Source organism: Dipodomys merriami, unplaced genomic scaffold (genome assembly GCF_024711535.1).
Source record: "Dipodomys merriami isolate MVZ:Mamm:240054 unplaced genomic scaffold, mDipMer1.0.p SCAF_275, whole genome shotgun sequence".
Lineage (NCBI taxonomy): Eukaryota > Metazoa > Chordata > Mammalia > Rodentia > Heteromyidae > Dipodomys > Dipodomys merriami.
This window is the reverse complement of record NW_027204215.1, coordinates 191,900-213,666: the sequence shown is the minus strand read 5'-3', so window position 1 is coordinate 213,666 and position 21,767 is coordinate 191,900. Positions and strand designations below refer to the sequence as shown.

The 21,767-nt window shown below is 54.7% G+C and overlaps 1 pseudogene; it reads right to left on the bottom strand.

Moving 5' to 3' along the window:
- Positions 1–1,255: 1,255 nt before the first annotated feature.
- LOC138837789 (neuropeptides B/W receptor type 2-like) lies at positions 1,256–20,866 on the bottom strand (annotated as a pseudogene).
- Positions 20,867–21,767: the final 901 nt, after the last annotated feature.

Genomic DNA, 21,767 nt, shown 5'->3' with positions numbered 1-21,767 from the left:
AGGCCAGGGTTCCTAGCCTTGCTCAAGACTGGCACACACACTGGCCTATCCCCGCCCCATCATGCCCGCACCCTTCCTTCCTCGGTTCTTCTATTACATGCTCGCTACCCTGCACATCTGCGTGTCACTTTTATGCCTAGGATGCACGAGCTCTGGGGAACGCGATGGTGCTGCTGCTGGCACCCAGAAGAGGCTCGCTCTTACACAGGAACAGCAAGGGGTGGTAACTACATTTTGTTGGGGTGTAAGTAGGCTGCTGTGTGTGTGTGGGCAGCTTGTTTTCTTGGCAGAACGGTGATGCAGGTGGTAGTTTTACAGGTTTCCAGCACCTTCCATGTAGGCAGGACCCTCCTCTAATAACTGTACTGTGCAGGCCACAACGGGTGCCCAGGCTGTTTTCGCTGTCTTGGACCCCCTCCCCGCCCCCACGTCCCACACTATTAGGACACCAAAGCAGCTCTGTGGAGCGGCCGTGAGGCTGTGCCTTTTCAGAGGCCCTCTCCAGCCTCCGGAAGATGCCAGCCCTGCCAGCATCTTGCCTGAAATCCATGGGAGACTGAGCCAGAGCCACAGAATGAAGCTCCTACATTTCTAACCCTCAGTAGCCAAACATTTCTTATTCCTCAGCTTCTCAATGTGGAAAAACTTATTATACAGTAATAGGAAACTACAGAATGCTGGACCAGGGAGGGCACTGGGCAGGTGACATCTGTGACATTTTGGGCTGATGGCAGCATGGGATGGTGAGGTGCCACTGAGCTGAACTCAGGCAAAGGACTAGACACCCCTTGGAATGTCAGAACTCTGAGTCCTGAGGGCTGCAGCCAAACCGAGCACTCACCGCTGAGGCCTGCTGGGAACCAGGCCCAGAGCGGGGCCATGAATCCACACCCGCCAGATAGTCTTGGTGAACGTGCCCCTGGCCCACAACCCGGAGGCTGGTCTCGGAGCACCGTGTAGCACATAGTCTCTCCCCTGGGGCTCCAGAATGTGGCCTCTGCTGGCCACATCCAGGCCCAGGACCATCCAAGAAGGAAAGGTTTCAGATCCTGACAGAGTGGCTATCTGTCACGACACGGCTACTCCAGGCCAGGACCTGAGTTCTTTCTGTTAAGAGACAGAGACATGGCGAGGGCCACACTGTGGCTGCGTCTGCGTGGTCTGTGTCTGTGGAGAACACAGGGATGGGATTTGAACTCTCCTGACCAGGACTGTTGCTGTGCATGGAAGGGAGGAGATAAAATGGTGGTGGTGTTCAGCCCCCCTCCCCCTGCCCCCAGCACAGGACCATGGCATGGAAATTCTTGAGGAAGCCGTCATCCAGGAATGCATCCAGGAAGGGGTTGAGGCATGCATTGGCATAGCTGAGGCTGGTGATGACGTGGGAGATGCCGGCGACCAGGGGTGTCTGGGGCACATCTGGGGCCAGGTGGGATGGAGCCCAGCAAAGGACGCACGCAGCCAGCACAGCAAGGACTGGAGCAGTCACCATGTGCTTGGCCTTGCTCAGGACCTTGGCACCGGAGCGAAGCCGCATGGCTGCAGCCTACACAAGTCCACTAGAGCACACAGAGGGTACACGGGGCACCACGAGGCCCGGCACCTTGAGCCAGGCCTGCTCAGGCCTTGGAAGCTCAGCCCACAGCTGGGCACCTGCAGCTCATTGCTGTAGCCATGGGCAGAGAGAAGAAGGGCGGGACCAGGGTGGTGATGCCCAGCCAGACACATAGGCCAGCCACTTTGCCCCCCACCAGGTGTGCCTGGGCTCGCGGAGGGACCTTGCATGGCTGGCATCACCAGGTAGCGGTCCACACTCATTGCAGCCAAGAAGTAGACCCTGGAGAAGATGGTGTAGTGATCCAGGGCTAGTACCAGTCTGCAGAGTGACTCCCCAAAGGGCTGGCGCTGCAGCAGGTGCTCGGCAGTGCGGGCTGGCCACAATGCGCAGAGTCCGGTTCAGGACGGATACGTTTTCATCTTGAGCACTCTCAGGATCACATAGAGCACAGCGTTAGCTCTGTGGCGCCAATCACAGAGTACGTGGCTGACAGGAGGGCATGGAGCGGCGACGGTGGCTGCGGGAAGGTAGTGTTGGTCTGGCCGCCGCTGTGCTGGGGCAGGCCGGCACCCATGAAGACAGGAAGACGCAGCCTCTGCCATCCAGGGACTCTGAGCTGCAGCACTCTGCCCCCCGGCAGGCCTGGAGGCAGGAGACCGGGCGGGGCCCCTCGGATGGGCATTGGGAAGAACAAGCAAGAGTGTCTGGGACCTGGCTGCGGGCGCAGGGGCCACCTCGTGTTCTCTGGCGAGGCAGAGACACCTGGGGCCCCGCTACTGGTAGAGCTTCTGGATGTGAGCACCCTGGGCAGGTCAGCTCCTCTCTTCGGGTGCCCTCCTGTGAGGGCATCTGCATGCCCGCTAGGGATGATGAACTTTGGGCCTCCCCCTCCCCACGCACAATAAGCAGAAGCAGGGCCATTCTTTGAACAGCTCCCAGGTGCCTCCCAGAGCCTCCGAACCCAAGAGCTCTTCCCCCTCACGCTATGCTGACCTTCTCTGTGCTCACCTGTCTGGAGCTTTGTGGTCAGAAGTGGAGGTCTTGGTGTGCTGCAGAGATAGAGATGGTCTGTGGAGGGTGGGGGCTCCTACCACCCAGGAAGAGGCTTCTGGAACCTTCCCTGCTGGTGCCTCAGCTCTGTGGCTCTCAGCACAGTCCCAGCTTCGTGCTGAGCTGATGCTGCGGGGGAGGGAGGGAGGGGGGAGGGGGGAGGGAGGGAGGACGGAAGGGGGGAAGGAGGGAGGGAGGGGGAAGGGAGGGAGGGGGGAGGGGGGAAGGAGGGTGGAGGCGGTCACACTTGCTGAGTGAGCCCTGTGGAGGCCGGTGCTTCTCTCACCCCAGCGCTGCTCTGCAGTGCCTGTGCTTACTTGCATACAAAGGGCACACTTCCTTGTGTAAAAGTGTCTTAGTGTATCTTGGGCCTATTCCTGAGCAGGAGCATGATATGGGCCATGTGGTGTGTGTGTGTGTATTTCATGTGTGTGTTGGTATGCCACACGTGTGTGGGCCTGTGGTCCACGTGTGTGTTGGTGTGCTGCCCGTGTGTGTGGGCCTGTGGTCCACGTGTGTGTTGGTGTGCTGCCCGTGTGTGTGTGGGCCTGTGTTCTATGTGTGTGTTGGTGTGCTGCCCGTGTGTGTGGGCCTGTGGTCCACGTGTGTGTTGGTGTGCTGCCCATGTGTGGTGGGCCTGTGGTCCACGTGTGTGCTCGTGTGCTGCCCGTGTGTGTGGGCCTGTGGTCCACGCGTGTGTTGGTGTGCTGCCCGTGTGTGTATGGGCCTGTGGTCCACATGTGTGTGGGCCTGTGGTCCATGCGTGTGTTGGTGTGCTGCCCGTGTGTGTATGGGCCTGTGGTCCACATGTGTGTGGGCCTGTGGTCCACGTGTGTGTTGGTGTGCTGCCCGTGTGTGTGGGCCTGTGGTCCACGTGTGTGTGTGTGCCTGTGGTCCACGCGTGTGTTGGTGTGCTGCCTGTGTGTGTGTGGGCCTGTGTTCTATGTGTGTGTTGGTGTGCTGCCCATGTGTGTGTGGGCCTGTGGTCCACGTGTGTGTTGGTGTGCTGCCTGTGTGTGTGTGGGCCTGTGTTCTATGCGTGTGTTGGTGTGCTGCCCGTGTGTGTGTGGGCCTGTGGTCCACGTGTGTGTTGGTGTGCTGCTCGTGTGTGTGTGGGCCTGTGTTCTATGTGTGTGTTGGTGTGCTGCCCGTGTGTGTGTGGGCCTGTGTTCTATGCGTGTGTTGGTGTGCTGTCTGTGTGTGTGTGGGCCTGTGTTCTATGTGTGTGTTGGTGTGCTGCCCATGTGTGTGTGGGCCTGTGGTCCACGCGTGTGTTGGTGTGCTGCCTGTGTGTGTGTGGGCCTGTGTTCTATGTGTGTGTTGGTGTGCTGCCCATGTGTGTGTGGGCCTGTGGTCCACGCGTGTGTTGGTGTGCTGCCTGCTGCCTGTGTGTGTGTGGGCCTGTGTTCTATGCGTGTGTTGGTGTGCTGTCTGTGTGTGTGTGGGCCTGTGGTCCACGTGTGTGTTGGTGTGCTGCCCGTGTGTGTGGGCCTGTGGTCCACGTGTGTGTTGGTGTGCTGCCCGTGTGTGTGTGGGCCTGTGTTCTATGTGTGTGTTGGTGTGCTGCCCATGTGTGTGTGGGCCTGTGGTCCACGTGTGTGTTGGTGTGCTGCCTGTGTGTGTGTGGGCCTGTGTTCTATGCGTGTGTTGGTGTGCTGCCCGTGTGTGTGTGTGCCTGTGGTCCACGTGTGTGTTGGTGTGCTGCCCGTGTGTGTGGGCCTGTGGTCCACGTGTGTGTTGGTGTGCTGCTCGTGTGTGTGTGGGCCTGTGTTCTATGTGTGTGTTGGTGTGCTGCCCGTGTGTGTGTGGGCCTGTGTTCTATGCGTGTGTTGGTGTGCTGTCTGTGTGTGTGTGGGCCTGTGTTCTATGTGTGTGTTGGTGTGTTGCCCATGTGTGTGTGGGCCTGTGGTCCACGCGTGTGTTGGTGTGCTGCCTGTGTGTGTGTGGGCCTGTGGTCCACGTGTGTGTTGGTGTGCTGCCCGTGTGTGTGTGGGCCTGTGTTCTATGTGTGTGTTGGTGTGCTGCCCGTGTGTGTGTGGGCCTGTGTTCTATGTGTGTGTTGGTGTGCTGCTCGTGTGTGTGTGGGCCTGTGGTCCACGTGTGTGTTGGTGTGCTGCCCGTGTGTGTGTGGGCCTGTGTTCTATGTGTGTGTTGGTGTGCTGCCCATGTGTGTGTGGGCCTGTGGTCTACGCGTGTGTTGGTGTGCTGCCTGTGTGTGTGTGGGCCTGTGTTCTATGTGTGTGTTGGTGTGCTGCCTGTGTGTGTGTGGGCCTGTGGTCCACGCGTGTGTTGGTGTGCTGCCTGTGTGTGTGTGGGCCTGTGGTCCACGTGTGTGTTGGTGTGCTGCCCGTGTGTGTGGGTCTGTGGTCCACGTGTGTGTTGGTGTGCTGCCTGTGTGTGTGGGCCTGTGGTCCACGTGTGTGTTGGTGTGCTGCTCGTGTGTGTGTGGGCCTGTGCTCTATGTGTGTGTTGGTGTGCTGCCTGTGTGTGTGGGCCTGTGGTCCATGTGTGTGTTGGTGTGCTGCCCGTGTGTGTGGGCCTGTGGTCCACGTGTGTGTTGGTGTGCTGCTCGTGTGTGTGTGGGCCTGTGTTCTATGTGTGTGTTGGTGTGCTGCCCGTGTGTGTGGGCCTGTGGTCCACGTGTGTGCTCCTGTGCTGCCTGTGTCAGCTTGCATGGGGTTCCTGAGGTGACTGAGCCCTGCTTCTAGGAGTCCACCTGTGTTGTGGGCTGAGCATGGGGCCAGGACTGTATATCCTCATACGGGAATGGGATTTGTTGGTTACGTGGACTCACTGTCTTTACCCTAAAAGGGAGCGCAGACATGAAAAGGCTGGACAAGTCTGGAGAGGCGCTGGAGAGAGGGTTTGCTCCCAACGCCAGCTCCCGGCCCCTTCTGAGCTGTTTAGGAAGCTTCGGGGTGGGGGAGCCACACTCTGCTGGGTCTCTGTCCCATTCTCCCCGGGGCTGGGTGCAGCTGAGCTATGCTGCATTGGCACAGGCTGGCTCTGGCTTTGCTTTTGTGGCTGCTGGGGGGATGAGCAGTCTTGGGGTAGAGGGCTCCGCAGTGAGGGCTGGTGGCTGGAAGGTCTGTGTGTCTTCAGCTGGGGAGATGTTTGCCCATGGAAATGCCAATGACTGTCCTCTGGATTGCAAGGCATCACTCACACTTGAAGGCTGGCTTCTTGTGTGAGTTGCTGCGTCGGGTCTGTTGGTCCCTGGGCCCCTCTGGACAGTTGCCCTGCATACCCTGCAGGTACCAGGCCTGAGACCTCCTGGAAACCCTGTGGGTGGGCCCCAGCTCTCCCGGTAACCTTGGCTGCGCAGGCACTCAGCTCTGAAGACGCATGGATGGCGGGGTCCTAGGGACAGGGTTAGTGGTGGGTCTGTGGATGTGTAGGGGAACTCTGACTGGAGGACACTGGTTCCACGAGGTCAGGAGCTATTAATGACCATGAAGTAAGGTTGGTCAGGCTGAATTTCATGATTTGGGGGTGCTTGTGGGGGCAGAAGATCAGTTTATAGCTCCTGGAAATCAGAGACATAACAGAGGGTCAGTCTCTGAACCCTCCTTGGCCTGTGGGACCAAGGTGCTGACTGAAGTGTGGGCTAGCTCAGGCAGCAGCAGCGGGGGGGCGGGGACTGCCCTGCCTCAGCCTGGCACACGGTGCAGCTGGGGCTCGTCCAGGGACCCCCCTCCCCGTCCTGCTGGGTGGAGCAGCTCCACGCGCCCTGTGTTGCCAGCAGCAGCAGCATGGTGGGAACCCTTTGTACCCTTCCTGCTCCTGGTCCTGACTTGGAGGACCAGCCCAGGGGGTGGAGCCGCCTGGGCTCAGATCAGCAGTCACAGGTCGACCTTCCTGTGGGGATGCTGGCAGTGCCCTGCCACCTCTACTGCAAATCTGTGCTGAGGCCCGTCCTGGCTCCTTACCTAGTCTGTCACCCATTTGTCCCATCTGAAGCAACGCTGCACATAATCCTAGGGGATGTTCCAGACGGGGCTCGGAGATGGGAAGGGAGGGAGGGGATGGTGAGGCTGGAAAGCAGGAGTGTCAGACAGAGGGGCTCAGCTTGGAGGACGTAAACTGGAAAGGTGGTTGTGAGAGCGGGCTACCCTAATATGAGGTCTGTGTGTGCCAGGACCCCAGCCACACTGTTACTGCCCAGGAGTGCCCATGGTGCCTGCTGTGGCCCCCATCTGTCTGTCTGTCATCCCTCCCCTCAGACTCCCTGTCCTGCCTCTGTGTTGGAATTATCCTAAAGAAGCTGGAGTGTCACTGTGAAGCGATTTTCATGTTCAGAAATGAATTTCCATTTCAGGTTCAGCCTGTTGGGGTGGGAGGGATGGAGCCGGTGAGGAAGCCATGCACCACTCTGGCGAGTGCTCTACCACTTGAGCCACAGCGCCACTTCCAGTTTTTCTGTGGCTAATTGGAGATAAGAGTCTCATGGACTTTCCTGCTTGGGCTGACTCTGAACCGCAGTCCTCAGATCTCAGCCTCCTGAGTAGCTGGGGTCACAGGCCTGAGCCACCAGCGCGGGGCTTAGCTTTTTTTTTTTTTGTGCTGGTTTTGAACTGGGGCTTGAACTCAGGGCCTGGGTGCTGTCCTTGGGCTTTTTTTTCTGCCAAGGTTAGTGCTCTGCCACTTGAGCTACAGCTCCACTTCTGGCTTTTTTGGGTGCTTAATTGGAGATAAGAGTAGCACAGACTTTCTTGTCCCTTTCGATGTTAAACTGAAATCCTAAGAACTCAGCCTCCTGAACAGCTAGGATTATAGGCATGAGCCACCAGTGCTCAGCAAGGTAGACTTTTTAATTTTTTCTCAATATATATTTTTTTGGGCTGGGAAGGTGGCTCAGTGGTAGACCGCTAGCCTTGAGCTGGAGAGCTGAGGGACAGCGTACAGGCCCTGAGTTCAGGCCCCATGACCGACTGAAAAAAATACATTTTTTATTGTAAAGGTACTGTACTGAGGGGTTACAGTTACATGAATATGGTAATGAGTCCACATCCTATCCAGCATTGTTATACCCTCCTTTGTTTTTCCCCTACCATCCCTTCCCTCCCTACCTCCCCAACTCCTCCCCCACCCAAAGTTGTAAAGTTCATTTTCAACATACTGTCTTGTACATTGGGTCATCCTGTATCCTTATTTCAGCATTTTGTTATTTCCCTTCCCCTCCCCAAATCAGAAAAATGTATGTATATGATGTAGGACGCTGGAATCAAATACATTGACAACAGGGGTTGTAGCATGGGAGAAGAACATACAAAGAAACAAAAAAATATCACATAGTGCATTATAAGTACATTTAAAAGAACAGCAGCAACAAAGGAAGAGGTAAAAATGCTTGATAAGAAATGTACTCATTACCTTGCCCATGTAATTGTAACCCCTCTGTACGGTATTTTCACACACACACACACAAAGAACAGCAACAAAGATAAAACCTCTTGCTCTTGGCCTGGGAAGGTGGCTCAGTGGTAGAGTACTTGCTTTGTGTGCATTGAGGCCCTGGGTTCGATTCCTCAGTACCACATAAGCAGAAAAAGCCAGAAGTGGCGCTGTGGCTCAAGTGGTAGAGCGCTAGCCTTGAGCTGAAGAGCTGAGGGACAGCGCCCAGACCCAGAGTTCAGGCCCCACAACAGACAAAAAAAAAAAAAAGATAAAACTTCTTGTGTCCCTATCTTGGGGTTCATTTTGTTCAGCATCAGTGATATGGTCATGTGTACATAGCTTTTGACCTCTTCTGCTTGTCTTAGACATGTACTAGTTATGAACGCAGCCTTTGTGTATAGATTTCTCACAGGAACTGGGAAGAGGAGTCACACTGTACCCCCGGGGAACAATGAGGGTAGCTGCCAGCCGTGGCCCGACCACACAGGCAGCCCAGGCAAGCTCTGCCTGCCAGCCACGGCCCGTGGAAGCTTGATGCAGGCCGCCTTTCAGTTGGAATTAAGCAGTTCACGGCCTCCCCAGGACAGGTGGAGCTGTGTCTCTCCAAAGAGGCCGAGCGGCTGCCTTTGTGCAGCACACAGGTTCTGAACTCTCCACGCTGCCTCTACGCAGCGATCGCCAGCTGCCCAGGGGAGCCTGCTGCAGGGCTCCCTTCACCGCCTCTGTCCTCCGCAGACAGGAGCATTTCTGCTTGGGCTCAGGTTGGGGGAAGGACAACTGGGCTGTTTGGACGGGGGCTTCAGCTCCCCTGAGACCCTGAACCCTTCATTCACTCACAGATATTTGCCCATGGAATTCAACTGGTTCTAGAGGGGACAATTCCTGCCTTCAGGGACAAGCAATGGCAGAGGCTGACAGAGAACGGAGTGCAGAGGAGGGTAGAGCCTCATGCAGGTCAGAGGTTCTGTGGGGCTGGAGCGGGGAGCAGGGACTTGTCAGGGGTGCCCCTTGGGGAACGACGGGGTCCTGAGCCACCCTCTTCTGCCCTGAGCTGTGCTGTGCTGCGGGAGGCACCAGCAATGACAGAGGCCTTCGGGAAAAAGGCAGGGGTCTTCGGGCTTCTGGGAAGGGCACCGATAGCCCCCTCGGGGAGGGCTGAGGGGTACAGCTGTCAGCTGCCCCAGCCCTTCCCCTTTCCTTCCCTGGTGGGCCCGTGCGGGCAGGAGGTCCCACTGAGGGCTTCCAGCCTGACTCACAGGCGCAAACAGGAAGGAGCAATTGCTCCTCTGGGGCTTAGTATTTGTGCTCTCTGTTAGGATTGTTTCAGTCAATTACCGAAGCTCTTGTTCACGGCCTCTCTTCTGCTCACCCACAGAGGCCCCGTCCCAGCAGCGGGGTGGGAGGGACTGAATACAAGTCCAGGGGACAGTCTTGGGGGAGGACACCGCTCTTCTCAGTGCTCAGAAGCCTGCCTGTGTGCTTGCCTCCCCCCACCTTACTCCTAGAGCTTTCTGGAGGAGTCTCCATGCCTGGCTTCTGTGCATGGCCCTGGTATCTTAGTAGCATGTAGTCAGCATGGAGGGAGATGCCAGGTCCTCTGGACTGGGGAGGACTGGAGGGTCTCACCCAGCCCCCTGTTGGGGAGGGGGCAGAGCTGTGATCACTCGGACAGCAGCAGCAAGACAGGCAGGGAGTGGACAGCAGCCTTCCGGTCTCCGTGGACGGTTATCAGGCAGGCCAGTGCCTGTGGACACACACATGGGGGTCAGGACCTCTCTGCCAGTGTCTTTGCTGGTCATCCAACTCCCAGGATTGTTCCAGAGCCAATGTTGAACATTTTTCTTTCTGAATTTTTGCAGAACGAGCCTCAGAAAGGCAAGACGGATCCTGCCCTGGGGCTTTCTCTCCCTCTTTGGTCCCCGCAAGATTTTCATCTTGTGTCCTTTATTTTCATGCTTGTCTCCTGCTGTGGGGCTAGGGCCTGTGCTAACCTGGTTTGTGGGCCCAATGCTTTTCTGGGACGCTTCAGTGGCCAGACTTGTTGACCACAGAACCAGGCTCTCTTTCTGTGAGCAGATGAAGTGGGGGATTAGGTAAAATGAAGCATAGGGATCAAAAGCCAGAAAGAACCCCCCACAAAAACTCCAAACCTCCAAAACAAAAAACAAAATCCCCCAAACCCAAACCATCTATAGTAATGGAGAACTTGATTAGGAGCATGCATACCTTCTCTTGGCTGTATACGCTCTTATCCATTCTTGCGTAGATGATTATTGCAGCCTAAGAGCTGGACAAGTATCTCTGAAAGAAGATATTTACCCTGGGAAAAAACGTTTGGCAAAAATGACTTATTTGGTCACAGAAACTCTTGCAAAAAAAATCTTAAGGAAGGACACCCATCTTGAAACAGAATGAAACATTTCCTTTGCTCACAGGGACGCTCAGGCAGACGTGATATCACAATGCCTCAGATGCAGTAAGCTGACCAGACCGTCTCTTTGGACTGGATTGGTAACATCAAACGTCGTAACTACAAAAATGACTCTCGCTCATCTAAAGGAATGTTTGATTAAACCCCCTGCTGTGCTGTCCCAGCATGCGTACTCATGGTAGAAAGCTTGGACTGTCTTTTTCGAGTGTGCCTGCACTATGCCAGGGTGTGCACTGTCCTTTCCTTTGCTTTTTTTTTTAACTAAATAAATCTCTGCCGTTTCCTTGTCTTGTCTTGTGTCTTGGCCTGAGAATTTTTTTTTTGTACTGGTCCTGGGGCTTGAACTAGGGATCAGGGTGCTGAGATGCTTTTTTTCTTTTGTCAGTCGTGGGGCTTGAACTCTGGGCCTGGGCGCTGTCCCTCAGCTCTTCAGCTCAAGGCAAATGCTCTACCACTTGAGCCACAGCGCCACTTCTAGTTTTCTGGTGGTTCATTGGAGATAAGAGTCTCACGGTCTCTCCTGCCTGGGCTGGCTTTGAACCATGATCCTCAGATCTCAGCCTCCTGAGTAGCTAGGATTGTAGGCATGAGCCACTGGCACCTGGCTCTGAGCTGCTTTTGCTCAAAGTTAGTACTCTACCACTTCCACAACACCACTTCTGGATTTTCTTGAGTGGTTTATTGGCAATGAGTCTCATGGACTTTCCTTCCTGGGCTGGCTTCAAGCCACAATCCTCAGATCTCAGCCTCCTAAGTAGTTAGGATTACAGGTGTGAGCCACCAGTGCCTGGCTTCTGAGATTCTTATTTTGTGATTGGAGACTGAGAACCTCAGAGCTGAGCTGAGGGCCATCTTGTCTTCTTGAGACTGCAACTACCCTCAAGTGGGAGGCCTATCATCCCTCCCCTGGGCTTCCCGGGTGGAGAGAGAAGACGCAGGCTGGCAGCTGGCAGGCCAGGGGATGACCCACTGGGATCAGGGAGCTTTTGTCCATCTACTTCCCTTGACACTTATCTGGAGTCTACTCAATCCCCGAGGAGAGCCGCTCGTTTTAGAAGTTTCGGCTACTTTGAGGACGGTCAGTCAATCCCAGTGCTGAAGTGACCCTAGGCACCCCATGCAGTACATGTCTGAATAAAGAGCCCAGCGCATATACATCCCCACAGTCATACTTGCACATCATAGGTACACGAATTTCTCCTGCTTGATTCGGTCAGGGGAAGGCTGGCCAGCCATCTGGGTGGGCTCCAGGTGGCTGGAGGGTTGGGTGGCGTGGGGTGTGAGAGGTGGGGGGAGGTGGCAGGGCAGGGCAGAGCCCCGGATCACACACTTCTCCCCTACCTCCCATCGCACAGGGGGTGGTCTCATGCTTTGTGGTCGTATCACCTGTGGTATTTCACGGCACGTGTGCACACTCAGGACTGAGGTACTTTCTCGGGCCTGCACATGCCAGTTGCACACAATCGTACATGTCTCGTGGATGTGCCTTGAGGGGTTCCATGTGTTAAGAGCCTGGAGACACACCACCCCCGGAGGGCTCTGTCACTGACCTCTGTTCTTCCTTTGGCTGGAGAGCCTCAGGAAGGCCCCGGGTTAGCGGCACTAGATGAGCCAACCCTGAGGGTTCATCACTTGTTCTTTGTGGCATCCATGGCCAGTGACGGGGGCCCTGCTGTGGTAAGATCTGCTGCAGAGAGGTCCTGGGGTTCTGTGTGTGGACTGAGATTGGGGCTGGGACAGCCATGTGTAGGGCTTGGGATGCCACCCTGGGAACGCAGCACTTGACTTCTGCCCGTTGATCACTCTCTTCTGCATTCCTATCCTCTTCAAAGAGTTGGCATTTTCTGGCACAAACCAGGACTGGGGGAGACATTCTTAGCCCTGGGAACTCCAGCCATAGCCCTACTCTATTGGTGATGCTGTCCTTGGCTTTACCCTCACCCCTTTAGAATTATGTAATTGCTCATCAGAGTAGCAGACATCACTGTGCATCAGAGTCAAGGGTCAGGGCTCCACACTGGCTAGGACCTGTCTGGGGTGAAGGTAACACCCTGTCCGGGGAGGTTAAGACCCCTCCAGCCCAGAGAGGACTTCAGCATTGACTTTTGTCTGAGGGGTTGAGCTGGACATGTATGGACTGGGAAACAAAAACACCTGTATGAATCAGAAAGAGCTTCAGTTTCTCCAGTTTTCCTGATCTTTTTGTCCTGCCCTGCAGGACACATCTGACCTCCTTAAAGCCCTTTAGAGTCCCAGATGGGGCCCAAGTCTTCCGTGTCCCCACCTGGCATCCCAGCCCTGGTATCAGGGGAGAGAGAGGACTGTCCAGGCCTATTGTATGGGGTCTCAATGGCCCTCTTTCTCCATCCCCAGGGAAAGCAGATGGAAAAACGGGACAGGAAGAAATGATAGAAGTGTGTTTTCAAATACCGCGGTTGCCATAGTAACTGCGTTCCTGCCCAGGCAGGGTGGCTATGCAGACATGGATGTGGTGTGGATGTGCTGGTTATGTTTGGAAGCCATGTGGGAAGCTCTGGCACCGTGGGTGTAAGTGTGAGTGGCACAGTTGTGCCCCACAGACTAGTGGAGGCCTGGTGTCGGTGAGGTGTGGCGGGGGTGAGGGAGGAACGGCACCGGTGTGCCGTCCTTGGTACCGTGTGGCGTGGTCAGGGCTCGAGGTTCTGCGGCAGACCCTCCGTCTCCATTCGGCTTTGCAGTGGGTGCAGAACAGCCCAAGCTGGAGCTAACCCCTCCCTGGGTCTGAACTGGTTCTTGCTTAGTCTTCTGAGTCCTGCAAAAGAGGGGTCTGACCCCTCTGTAGTCCGGTTATAAAGGGCCCTGGGCACCGTCTGTGTATCAGGGGATGAGCTGAAGTTGATTATGGCGCCGGGAAGCTTTCTGCCCATATACTCATAATTGTAATCTTGGTCATCAATGAACAAAGCCGATATTACGGTCTGGATATGAGGTGTCCTTCAAAAGCCTGTGTGGAAGGCTTACTCTCCAGCTGCTGGGAGGTGACTGCGTCGTGAGAGTGCTGACTTCATCAATAGGGAGTTTGAATGAGGAGGCAGGGCCTGGCTGAAGGCGCACTGAGGCTGTGACTTTGAGGGACTTCCTGTCCCTCTGCTTCCGGCTGCCATGAGGAGTAACTCTGCTCGGCATGCCCCCTTTCCAGGATGCTCTTCCTTGCCACTGGCCTGGGAACAGGGGAGCCTGCCACGGGCTGAAGCCCTGAGCCCAGCACCTTGTTTAACTCAGGCGTTTTGCCACCATGATAAATGATAGCGTACAGAGTCAGCAGGAAGCAGGGTAGGGGCCTTGGCTGGGTCCTGTAGCTGTCGATGACTCTGAGCCAGGGGTCGAGAGGGTGGGCAGGCACCGCCGAGAGCTGCCGAGAGCCCCTTAGCTCTCAAGATTCTGGAATCTTGAGCTGATGAGGTTTCTGACTCACTGGGGTAACATAGCTCAATCTGCTGACCTCTTGGAGCCTGAGGACATCAGAAGCACGCCAGGGCATAGCTTTAGGCCACGACATCTCCCACTGTGTGTTTATGGGTTGATTTCAAAGAGCAGGGTGGGAGAGAAAGGGCTGGGGTGGGAGTGGTGATAGTGTTTAGTTTGAGAGTTTTTGTTGTTGTTTGTTTTTGGTTGGTCATGGGGCTTAAACACGTTGACCCTCAGCTCTTCAGCTCACGGCTAGCGCTCTACCACTTGTGCCACAGCGCCACTTCCAGCTTTTTCTGTGTATGTGGTGCTGAGGAATTGAACCCAGGGCCTCACGCATGTGAGGCAAGCGCTCTACCACTGAGCCACCTTCCCGGCGTCTAATTTGAGAGTTTTGATACGGAAGCCTAAAGAGAGGTCTGGCTCAGACTTGGCTAGCTGGGCACCAGGTGGGAGAGGTGGCTTGTGGAAGTCTGTGATCTGGGCAGGGAGGAGACCAGAGTTGCTGAGGCTCAGGCTCAGAGGGCTTCTTCGGTGGGTGCCAAGGGTTCATGGCTGTGATCTTGTAGGGTGGCGGGCAGGGGCACAAAGTACCTGGTGGCCTGGGTGTGAGAAGGTAGTGTGCAGAAGGCCAACCTGACCCACTACGAAGAGGACACCTGGAGTGGCACCTTGGCTTTACACGTTAGCCCCACAGCCACTTCCTGTGTATTGGGCACCCCTCAAGCCCTTCATCATGGCCTGCTGACCTCCTTGCTGGACGGGACAGCAGGACCCCTGGTGAGAGGAGCCTGCTGGCGTGAGGTCTGATCCACTCTGCTGGGGTGGTCGTATGGGGTTCCAGGCTCAAGTTTAGGCCCCAGGTCCTGGCAGCTAGATAGCACAGAGTTTAGAGCCCTGCGTGTTCTGGCCCCTATAGCAAGTGGAGTCTTTCCCCTCCTTCCTCATCAGCTTCTCCTTCATCACAACTGCCTTTTCACAGTCCCAGCTAGAAAAGGTTGACAAGCCTCTTGAAAGACTGAGTTAAACATCAAGAGATAGCAAGGAGAGAAGGCTGTCTTGCAGCAGCTCACAAAGTGAGCTGAACACTCTGCTCATGTGTCTAGCAGAGGAAGGGACAAGGGTGTCCACACCAATCTCCCAGTCATGTTTGCCCGTCATTGCATATGCAAATGAAAGATCATATTTGCTCCAATCGCAGGTCTCTGTTGGGCCTAAGCTGGTCTGGTCAAGCTGCTTGCCGGGCAGTGCTTTCTGAAACAGGAGTTGCCTGTTCAGTGCGCACAAGAAGGCAGTGCAGCCTAGGTACAGTCCTCTGATGAAGGCCCTGGGCACAGGTCACGTAGGGGCTGAAATCCAGCACATTTAAAGGAAAAAAATAGCACTCTTCAAAAGAGTGCATACAACAAAAGCTGACCAGTAACAGTTTTAAACTATAGTTAACAGTGCTCTAACGATGCTTAACTTCCGTCCCAGAGTCCGAAGGAGATGTGCGTTCCTACCATCTGTCTCACTAGTTTCTGAGGGCTGTTAGTTTGGGAATTATTTTTGTCAGTCCTGAGGCTTGAATTCAGGGCCTGGGCACTGTGTGAGCTTCTTTTGCTCAAGGCGAGCACTCTACCACTGGAGCCACAGTGCCACTATGTCTGGTAGGGACTGAGACCCGAGCCCCAGGCCATTCTTTGGTTATTAGAAGCCGTGGGCCTGACCCTTGAGCTGGAATTGCATGCTGCCACCCTGTTTTTAAAGGCTCAGGGCTGACTGCCACTGCTCACTGTCATTCACTCTATTCCCTGCAAATACCCTCAAAGGCTTAGAATAACTGGAGAAGCTTCTCCTCACCTACTAAAGAGCAAAAAGAACCTCAGTTAGCTGGCTTATAATGCTAGCATGTGCTTGCTGCTTCTAGGGAATCAGCCTTGTGTTGGTGTTCGGTCAAGGTGTGGTTTGGTCTGCATCTAGAACCCAGGATCCTGAGGCTCTTCATTCCTAGCCTTCTCTCTCTCTCCCTCCCTCCCTCCCTCCCTCCTTCCCTCCCTTCCTTTCTCCCTCTCTCCCCCTCTCTCTCTCTTCTTCCCCCTCCCCCTCTCTGTGTCTCCCTCCCTTTTCATTTGTATTGGTACTAGGGCTCAAACTCACGGTCTTGTGCTCTTTCTCTTGCGTTTCCACTCAAGGCTGACACTCATCATTTGAACCACTGCTGCATCTCCAGCTTTTTGGTGGCTAATTGGAGACAAGAATCTCCTGAACATTTCTTCCCCAGCTGGCTTTGAGGTGTGACCCTCAGATTTCAGCCTTCTTAGCTTAGGATAACAGGGATGAGCTGCTGGCACCTGGCTCCCCAACCTTCTCTTGAAGTTTCAGAGGCTTCTGGGAGAGGAGACGTTCCCTTCAGACTCTGCCCCACTTAGGTGTGGGCAGCCGATTGCTGACTCGGATGCCAAGGCAGCCCCAGCGTGGGGCACTGTGGGCCCAGGGTCTGTATGCACCTCGGCTGTGCCCTCTCGAGAGTGCTACTCAGCGTCCTAGTGGCCTATGAGGTCCCTCTCTGGGAGGGAGTGACCAGAAGTCCTGTTTGTCCCTGATGGTCTAAGACAGTGTTGAATGTCTTATTTCCGGTCCTGTCCTGGACAAGCTGTTTGCTGTTGGGACCTGCTCTGGGGAGCGGGAAGGATACAGGTGCTGGGGAGTCTTTGCCGGTAGGAGAGCCATGAAAGAGCCAGGCTGGCTCAGCAGGAGGGGCCCCGAACCCATATGGCCACATGTATATGGGGACTCATGTCCTCGAGACCCCCTTTCCTGAGACGCAGCTCTCTCTGGACTGTCTCTGGGAACGGCCAAGAGCAGCCTGGTGCTGGCTTCAATCTCTCTGAAGCCTGTGCCCTTCTTTAGGAACTCTGTAGGTGGTAGGTAGGACAAACTCCCACTAGGGAGACCTTAGGTCTAGTGAATTGTCTTCCTGGAGATTTCCCTGTCTACAGAGACTGTTAATCCCTACAGCCTCTCAAAGGAGATGGGTAGGGCCTTCCCAGACTCAGGCAAAGCTCTTTGCCTCCCTTCCTTGTCCTCGTGTGTGTGTGTGTGTGTGTGTGTGTGTGTGTGTGTGTGTGTGTGTGTGTGTGTGTGTGTGTGTGTGTGCCCTGCTAGCATGTGGAAAGCCTTGGGTACGGTCTGTGCTCAGGGCTCAGAGGCTGCTCCACTGTACAAACTGTACATATGGCCTGTGTCCAGGGGCTGTTGTGGAAAAGCCTGGATGAAGAGCACTACGGATCTGGGCTGACGAGGGCTGCCTTGTGGCTTAGCCTGTCTTTTGCGCTGGAAGCCCAGGTAGACAGTAGGGGGTGGTCAGTGCAGTCTGGCTTTTGCTCTGTCCTTACCTACTGTAACTTGCCTGCGTTAGCGTATGTGGACATTAGGCTGAGGCTAGGGGCCTGGCTTGGTGCTTACATCCATTGAACTAATGTGTGCTCTGCTAGAAGGACGTTCCATCGGATACTCTGGACCTTGTCTGGGATCTCACCCTGGGGGAACACTGACCTGAAGTTATCTGTGTAGGTTAGGAGGATGTGGGGCATTTTTGGAGGTGTGTGCAGAATGATTTTTGGCTTATTTAAGGACCCTGGAGGCCAGAAAGTCAGCTGCTGGTCCAGAGCATGGCTCTGTGTGTAGGGCAAGCATTTCACCACCGCCTCCTCCGGGAAGCCCTCTGAATTAGCTCTGTACTGCCTCCAAGGTCCAGCATCTTCTTCAGGCTGAGGTATGTGGGAAGTGGAATGGAGGCCAGGGGTTTGAAGGCGGCTGGGCCAGTTCAGACACAGTCCAACCCTGACCTCCAGTGGCCAGTCCTGAACATTGCTTTAGAGTTCTCATAACCAGAGGGGCTCCGGTGCTTATAGAATAACCAAGGGAAGCTCTGGTAGAGCTTTGGGATTGGACATGTAGCACACACTTGTGGGCTGGTTTGGGGGCAGGAAAGAATGGTGTCTGGGGGATTTATGTTCCCAAGGAGACTGTGGGCAGAGTTCCTGGGAAGGCTACCTCTTTTTAATTTTTTTTTTTGGGTCCAGTTGTGGGGCCTGAACTCTGGGCCTGGGCGCTGTCCCTCAGCTCTTCAGCTCAAGGCTAGTGCTCTACCACTTGAGCCACAGCGCCACTTCCGGCTTTTTTCTTTTTGCTTATGTGGTGCTGAGGAATCGAACCCAGGGCCTCATGCATGCAAGGCAAGCGCTCTACCACTGAGCCACCTTCCCAGCCCTTTAATTTTTTTTAAATTAAAGTTTTTTCTTTTGTTCCAGTTTTGGGGCTTGAACTCAGGGTCTGGACCTTTCCATGAGCTTTTGGCTCAAGGGTAGTGTTCTACTACTTGAGTCACAGCTCCATTATTGGTGGTTAATTGGTGATAAGAGTTTTGGGTTTGAATCGTGACCCTCAGATATCAGCTTCCGTAGTAGCTAGAATTACATGTGTGAGCCACGGCATGACTAAACCTCTTGAGCTGAGCTTCTCAGGCAGAGTAGGGAGAGAGGATGGAAGAGCCCTGGTGGTACTGTCAGGGGGCTGACAGAGGGCATGGTGCGTGTTTTATGATGGCTAGGGTCAGGGACGGAGGGAGGACAGGGCAAGTGGGCTGGGATGGGAGGAAGTGGCCTCAGAGGTCCCATATGGCTTCCTGTGTTTTTGGAAACAATCATTCCGGCTGCTGGAAGAAGTGAACAGTGAGAACACGGTGGCTGAGCCCTATTTTGGTCCTGAGAGGAGGATTAACTGGACACAGGGTGGGGTCCAGTTCGGAGCTGAACTATGGAGCTGTCATCAAAAGAATGGGGCTGCCAGCTCTGATGCTGCGCTACCTGGGCTAGGATGGCGTCTTGTATTTGTTGTTGCTGACTGTATGACCTCGAGTAAAACAGTTTCCTTCTTTGAGCCTCCATTTAAAATCTGTACAATAGAAAAAATGGTATCTTAGTTTTTTTTGGAGAGACTTGTCTAAGTTCACTGGAAGCAGAAGTCCTATCTGCCCATCCATTCATTCATCTACCAAACCACCCAGCCGCCTACTCCTTTACTTATCCATTCGTCCGTCTATCCATGTACTCATATACCCATCAATCTTTCCATTCATCTACCTACCCATTCCCCCACTATCCATCCACCCATCTACTTACCCAATCATTGTATTCACTTACCCACCCACTCACCCACCCAGGTGGCCTTTCCCCGCAACCCCTCTTCTCTGGGCTCTGGATCCATTTCCAATACCATCTCCACTATAGCATCCCATTTCTCAGCAGGGGGAACCTGGGAACTCTAGTTGATCCCTGCCCAGGTCTGTCAGTGATGCTTGATGAGAGCCGAGGGGGGAGTGTACTAAGGACTGGCCCAGGAGGAGCACTAGGTTTGGAGAAAGATGGCATTTCATGATGCGGGATTCTTCAGGTGAATGAAGTCTGGGGGACAGGAACGGTGTCTCTTCTGAGGAGAGGGGAAATGTGGGAGGAATCGAGAGGGGTGAAGACAGGACTCAGGTTGAGAGAGAGCTGGGAGCCAATGTCCCTACAGGGCAGAGGGCGCCCGGGAGAGCCTGTGTCCCACACGGGGGGGCGGGGCGTGGGAGTCTGTGGAGCAAACCCACGCTTGGTGAGCGTAGGGTGACATGCACAGATGCAGATTCCTGGCAGGGCACCTGCCCAAAAGAGCAAGAAAGCATGGCCCAGAGTCTTTGAAGGAGGGAGTTTCTGCCAATGCCTTGATTCTAAACCTTAGCCTTCAGAACAGTCACAGCACAAATTTCTGTTTTTTTCCTCTCTTTTTTGGGCTGGTTGCAAGGCTTGAACTTAGGGCTTGGATACTGACCCTGAACTTTCTTTTATCTTTTCTTGAGCCAAAGCTCCATTTCTGGCTTTTGGGAGTCTTAAGAACTTTCCTGCCTCAGCTGGCTTCAAACTGTTATCCTCAGATTTCAGCTTCCTGAGTATCTAAGTTTACAGGTATAAGCCACTGCTGCCCAGTTACTTTAATTGCTTTAAGCCACCTAGTTTATGGTCCTTTATAGGTTGTATGGGAAGAGCGAGCCAAGCAAGGCTTAGGGGAGATGGGGCAGCAGGAGGAGGCAGGGCAGCAGGAGGTACTGGCCACAAAGATCAATTTGGGCTTTTCCCCTATGGTGGTGGGTGACCTACAAAATGTGATATTACAGATCTGAAGATAAAGTCATGCCTTTGCATCAGTTTTAGCCCTTAGGGTCTGAAGCAGGGTTAGTGTGGCCTTGGCACCGTGACTCTAGGAAGGCTGTAGGGGACCTCACTTCTGGCAGGACCCACTGTGTGTGTGGGCACAGGTTGTATGGAGCTGAATATTGAAGGTGGCATTTCAGTGCTTTTGTTCTGGATGTTGACACTTTACCCTTCCACTTGTTACAAATCAGCCAAGGTTTTCTTTTCTTTTCTTCTTTGCCTATTCAGATAGAAATATCAAAACGGCAAAGTTCCGCTTTAGTGTTACCTGATCTCAGATCTCATTGCTATCACTCTTAGAGTTACCAGCTTAGTGGAGGATTCCTTTTCTCAATTAGAGATAAAATCATAAAAGACAAACCAATACCAGCAAAATCAGGTGTTTCTGGGGCGTACGGGGCAGCACAAGGGAGCCGCCCGAGGCTACGCCGAGCGAAGCTTGCCATTGCATGGCCGGCTTTATTCTAGCAGACGACTGCTTTGCTCTTGGCGCTTTGTTCGGGGCTTTGAACCTGGCATAGCAGTGTCGGTACTTGTGCATTGGTTTGTCTTGTTCTTGGCGCGTCGTCCGGGGCTTTGGGCGTGGCATAGCAGTGTCGGTACTCGTGCATTGGTTTGTCTTGTTCTTGGCGCGTCGTCCGGGGCTTTGAACCTGGCATAGCAGTGTCGGTACTCGTGCATTGGTTTGTCTTGTTCTTGGCGCGTCGTCGGGGCTTTGGGCGTGGCATAGCAGTGTCGGTACTCGTGCATTGGTTTACCAGCACTCAGGTGTCATGACACGGATGGGGCACTCCCTACTGCCTCTCTCTGAAATTAAGAACCTCGAGACTGGTGCTGATGGCCTCAGTGGCCGCAGCAGGAGAGGCGGTGGTGCTCCCTGGGGCTACTTTGTTGATGGTGGCCGTGTCAGCTTGCAGATGTGCTAGCCCATGGTGCCTGGCCCTCCAGGGGATGTGCTGGTCAGTAGTGTCGGACCTCAGGGGATGTGCTGGACGATGGTGTCTGACCTCTGACCTCATGGAATGTGCTGATGGTGCTGTCTGACCTCTGACCTCAGGGGATGTGCTGGAGGGTAGTGTCTGACCTCTGACCTCAGGGGATGTGCTGGACAGTGGTAGCTGACCTCTGACCTCAGGGGATGTGCTGGACAGTGGTAGCTGACCTCTGACCTCAGGGAATGTGCTGGACAGTGGTGTCTGACCTCTGACCTCAGGGGATGTGCTGGATGGTGGTGTCTGATCTCAGGGGATGTGCTGGACGGTGGGTCTGACCTCTGACCTCAGGGGATGTGCTGGACGGTGGTGTCTGACCTCTGACCTCAGGGGATGTGCTGGATGTTGGTGGATGACCTCTGACCTCAGGGGATGTGATGGATGGTGGTGGATGACCCTGACCTCGGGGGATGTGCTGGACAGTGGTGGTGTCTGATCTCAGGGAATGTGCTGAACAGTGGTGTCTGACCTCTGACCTCAGGGGATGTGCTGAACAGTGGTATCTGACCTCTGACCTCAGGGGCTGTGTTGGACGGTGGTGGTGTCTGACCTCGGGGGATGGGCTGGACAGTGGTGTCTGACCTCTGACCTCAGGGGATGTGCTGGACAGTGGTGGATGATCTCAGGGGATGTGCTGGACTTTGGAGTGGGGAGAGGAG